This window comes from Palaemon carinicauda, chromosome 41 (genome assembly GCF_036898095.1).
Source record: "Palaemon carinicauda isolate YSFRI2023 chromosome 41, ASM3689809v2, whole genome shotgun sequence".
NCBI lineage: Eukaryota > Metazoa > Arthropoda > Malacostraca > Decapoda > Palaemonidae > Palaemon > Palaemon carinicauda.
The window spans coordinates 24,964,953-24,970,755 of NC_090765.1; positions in this window are offsets into that span (position 1 = coordinate 24,964,953).

The following is a 5,803-nucleotide window of genomic DNA, read 5'->3' on the forward strand; positions in this document are numbered from 1 at the left end:
GGCTTACAGGTTGCAGCTTAGCTAGTAATAATGATAACAAATGCGAAACTGACATTATATCATGCATACGTTCAAGAGCCACCCATTATAGGCCGACCCAAAATCAAATGTGTAAAAGGATAATAATAATAATAATAATAATAATAATAATAATAATAATAATAATAATAATAATAATAATAATAATAATAATAATAACTTCAAAATAGCAAATTTTCTCCCAAATAACATCATCTCTTACCTTTAATGCTTCCTATCCCTCTACCTAGAACAGAATAGTCTTCATCCATTATTCGCTCATTGTTATGAACACCGATGGTAAGTAGACTCACCCTTCCTCTCTCTTCGAAAGAGAAAGATTTCAAGAGCTGAGAGAGAGAGAGAGAGAGAGAGAGAGAGAGAGAGAGAGAGAGAGAGATGTATTAGAGCAGCGTCGAAAGTTTTTTCATAACGCTAAACAAAAGCGCCCGAGTGCATGCATATTATATGCTTTATTTAATCCAATAACCAAAGTGTAAGCAACTTGCATAAGCAATTCCGATCTGCTGCACCATTCACGAATAATTAAACAAACCAGAAGCAGGAAAATTGTCCTCAAAATTGGGGACATTTTATTACTATGCACAGAGCAGGGGAATTCCCGATCATAAATAAAAATGTCAGCAACATAAACAGAACTAATAACGGTTTTCGAATATCAAATTTATCTTTCCGCCCAAAGTAAATGTGCGACTGGTTTCAATTCTTTACATTAAATAAACGAAAACAAATAAGAATGGCTTTCCGGATGCTATCGAGGACCGCAAGGAATTCCAAAGGTTAAAAGCTATGATAAACTAACCACACACGATGTTCTCTACATCCTGGAAGTCTCATAACACCCCTATAGCCAGTATAATCTTCCCTCTTTTAAGATTAGTCATTTGAATACAGCTTACACAGACATTCACAGGTATTTAAACGATACATTATCGAAATCATTGAAATTTTCCTTCAAAATCCAATAATCGACAGACCTGAAGAATTCATATTATAAAATCAAAGGTCTATAGCTCTGTGTAGGAGAAAACCAGAGTAGAATTATTTTTTAAAGTATACCACCAGTAATGGATAACGATTAGAGTTGGGATATTCATTTGATAAATTATTAAACTTGCGATAAGGAGAAAAGCTCAATCAAATTTGTTGTTATCTAGGACACCCGCCACGGGTAAGATGATCATTCTTGCTGTTGCTGATATTAGTAAATAAACATCAAAGGAAGTAGAAGCTACGTTATAGCAAAGTTAGCTAATAAAATTACAAGATTACTAGTGTTTTATTGTAAAATCAAAAGCACACATTCCTCACTGGAGCCATTATGTAATATAAAGAGAGATCAAGGAAACTTTATAGCTAAAGTAAAGGGTACCAAAGATAAGGTACGGATTACACTTATAAAAAAACCTTTATCTAAATTAAATATCATAAATCAGTATATTAGATCCATATAACAGAATAATATGAAAGGTCAATTGATGATTCTGTTTTGAAAATTCATATGAAAATCGCAAATACTAATCTGAAAATCCTTTACTGGAGATTCCAGCGATGAAACGGATCAACATTTAGCTCATAATCCAATACATTACAGATCAAACGGAATTGAAACGTTCTATTAATATAGACAAATAAAACTCTTCTGAATTAAAAGTAAATGCAAAAATAGATACAATTTACACAGAAATGCGCCGTAACCGTTTTTGTTTACCAGATTACAAAAAAGTTGAATAACACAATTATATCTATGTTATATACATTGAATATGTTAATACTTTCACATAAAAGGACCAAAACGTGTGGCGTCTGTCAAAGAGCTTAGACGTCGTGTTCAGGCATTTTCTTTATCTTTCCCAACACACTCTCACAACCTTATATAAATAATATATATATATATATATATATATATACAGTACACACATATATATATATATATATATATATACACACACACAGTATATACTTAATACTTGCTCTTTGACTCTTCTTGGTCTTCAAGAGGTTTCGAGTGTTACCCAGAAGGACCGAGGTAACGCCGACCTCTCTTATCACCAGACAAGTATTGTATTTCATTTCACATCACTTCGATAAAATGTTCCTCAGTCTGGGAGTGTCACTGATTGGAATCTAACAAGATGACGACTTCCTCGGCTGTCGCCGCTGTGTTAAATTGGGTTGTCAAAGCTGAAATTCCTCGTTATCTCTGTAGTATCCGTTTTTGTACATATCGTTAAGAGAGAGAGAGAGAGAGAGAGAGAGAGAGAGAGAGAGAGAGAGAAATCCTTCTTGTTATTATCACCTTTTTCTGATATCAAAATTTGCCAGGGAAAAGACAAATCCATATTACTGATGGCGATGCATGCATTCATCTCTTTGTCTCTTCATATCTTATTCATTAGTTTATTTATAATTTTCTATTTTCCCTTGAATACACTCGGTTATTCCAATGAGCCGAAATATCGTTATAAAATTCGTTCCTTTCCAAAGTCTATCATATGAAAGTTTTAATTTTGTATAATAATGATTCTGATTACTCCTTTGCTAATCCATTTGCTCCTTCTTTTACTCCTTTATCTTGTCCACTTTGTTCCTTCTTGCTTGCATCGTACCTTACAATAATACTTACAGCTTTAGCTAAAACAAAGTTCATCTATACTATTTCATTCTTCAAAAGAATGCAAATGGGAGCATTTTGTTGGAATTACTCCAGCAACTACTATTCCATTTTAAATTAGTTCCGATGTTCTTGAAGTTATGCTTCATCTGATGAGGTTCCGTTTACCGTTTAGGGATGAATTTCTTCGAACCAGCTTTTGTCTCAATGAAGTTACACTCGGTATACAGTTAAGAGATATTTATTGTGTACTCTTATTTTCTTGATTTGATTATATTGTTTGAAAATTTATTAACTGACGCGATCTATTGTAAGCAGACAAAACTACATATCCTTTAAAATCCTTACATCTCATTGATATTTTGCCATGTATTTTGTTACTTTTATAATTCATTGTTCTTCTCATTTCCAAAAGAACATATTCGAACTATCATCAAATTTCCCCTTTTTAAATCATTAGTAGCACAGCATGGAATCCAACTTCTATCACTAAGTTGTCGACAGCTATAACAAGATATCCGCAAAATTTAATCACATAAACATTTCTGTGAATATTCAGACGGGATTACAAACCTTTGCATAACTTGTTATTTAATATTTTTCTAAGTATGTTGTCCATTAAACATTGAAAACGTCAGTGAAATGAACATCATAAGACAATTTATATTTTTTATTGTTAGTAAGCCAATGCCGCCAAAGATGACGTTAAATGTAATGTAACATACTGCAAATGGGACGCGACTAACTGTGACAGACTGGCCACAGCCCAGATAGCAGTAGGTATATACGTTGAGTTCTTTTCAGTGCTACTGTATATATGAAAATTGGATGAGTAAAGAATTGGATTATCAGTTTTATGAATTTGGGCTAAACAAACTAGTGCTGGGGTGTGTGAGGCCATTCAGAAACCAAATGCATCTAGGGTAAACCCCCAAAACTGCAGTGAAGTAAAAGTTAGAAGAGGTTGGACAACAAGATGGAAGAAAAGAAACAAAAAACCATGTACAAAGATATAGAGGAAGTGCAGAAATGGGCCGAAGGAACGCTATATACTGAATATGAGTAAAGGCCCAATTACAATTTCTTCTCTTCAATAAAACTTAGCCGAAACGTCCTGATACATGTTTTTCGCATCTTTAAGAAACTTCATGATTCTGGAGCTGGTGTCCGGTGTAAAAATTCTAGGCTTTCCTTGCGCTTTTCAGTGAAGCCATGGCTATAAATATAAATTACTGGAGGGCGGCCAGACCTCATGTTCGCCTTCTTCTACCTCGTAATTGTTTGATGGAAGACACTAAAATTAAATCACGGGTACACTGCAAGGACGATGAAAATTTTGTGCTATGACTTCCAAATAATGAAAGGGGAGAGAGAGAGAGAGAGAGAGAGAGAGAGAGAGAGAGAGAGAGAAAGAGAGAGAAAGTGTGTGTGTGTGTGTGTGTGTGTGTTTCCGCATATGTCAACGACCCGGAGAGAACTGGATATAAATAAAAAATAACTTGGCATACGCGCGCTCACTCTGTAATTATACCAGAACTCAGACCTTTGCTTCTGCAAAAATAACCCAGATCCCGTTTTATTCTAAAGTCCATTTAATAAACGTATATTTAGAACTGTAAACATTTTTAGTCCACAAAAGCATTCATTAGTTGTGTTTGAAGATCAGTTTCATCAACGTTAATTGGTTAGGGTAGAATGTACTGATGGCCGTCCAAACACAATTGCAAACATACTGTGTTAATTTCAAACTAACAAGTAAAACTAAATACTCTAAGCCTACTTCAAAACTAATGACATTTTCCTATTTGAAGAAAGTCAGTTTTTTTTTTTTTTTTTTTTTTTTTTTTTTTTTTTTTGCGTTTCAGAGGAACGCAGAGGACCCTGCGTAATATGACAATAAAAGGCGACGAGTTTTGTGTTATTTTTCTAATGATGATGGTCATGCAGGATCGGCTGAGCCTAATAAAGATTTACGGCATGAGTTGAGAGCATGTAACATTTTTAAGGGTCACGCGCTTTCTAGTTTTAGATGTAATCATTATAAGCACTCGTAATTATCCATTCTTTATCATTAACTTTCATTCCCATCTCAATATTGCCCAACTGAAAAACTGCTTTTGAGATATCGGAAAACGATATTACTTACTAAATGAAGCTTAGAATTTAACGTGAATAAATTAGTAATTAGGAAGTTGAATCTACCTCAGATACCTTTAATACAGAACAATTTCAACTTGTACAAAGGTAAATCGTCTAACATAGGGCTATATTTGTAACTACCCTATCTTGTATATTTTTTTGTTGTCGTCCTTTAGATTTCAATTATGGGATAAAGGCAACACCGAAAAAGAAGTACAATTTTGTTGTTTGCCGGGAGCGAAAGAAGCTCCATGAATCTGGAACAGAAATAACACGGTCCCGAGAAACAACCACAGTCTTGGGTGGTAGGGGTCGATACGCACGGCCATCTGTACCCTCTTCCCCTCTTTGTCTTCCCCCATCCCTTACCTCCTCCCTCTCTTTCTCATCCTCTCTTCACGCCCCTCTTCCTTCGTTCCCTCAATTCTAAATGCTTCCCTTTCTCCTCACCACCAACTCCTCATATGACGTTTTATTGTACCTCTAATCTTTCTGCCTATCTCTATCTTACATCTTGACCTCACACTCCCGCTTAATGTCTTATCTTCCCCACTCATTATTTCCATAAGCAATTCCTTCCTTCAGTCTCTTCTTTCATCCTTTCTTTTCCTTTTTTCCTCCGATATTTCCTTAACCTATAATCCTGACCACATCAATTCTGTTCTTTCCTTGTTTCGCCTTCATCTACATTTTTTTTTTCTTTTGAAGTGAACCCTCTTCCACCCTGGTGCTCCTCAACCCAACCCTTTTCTTCAACCACAATCATTCCTTGTTTTCAACAAATACTATTCTCTCGCACTTATTGTTTCAACCTTTTACATCTAAGCTTTCTTCATCTCATCGTCCCCTCTTCTATCCCCTCGTTCTCGTCCTTTCCTCACCCCCGCCTCTCCTCAGTTCCACACAGTCCCTCCCTTCTCCTCCTCCACAACTCAGCCCTTTATCCCTTGGAATATGCTCTCAAAACATATTCCGCCAACTCGTAAACGTTCGTTGTTGCATTTTATTCCC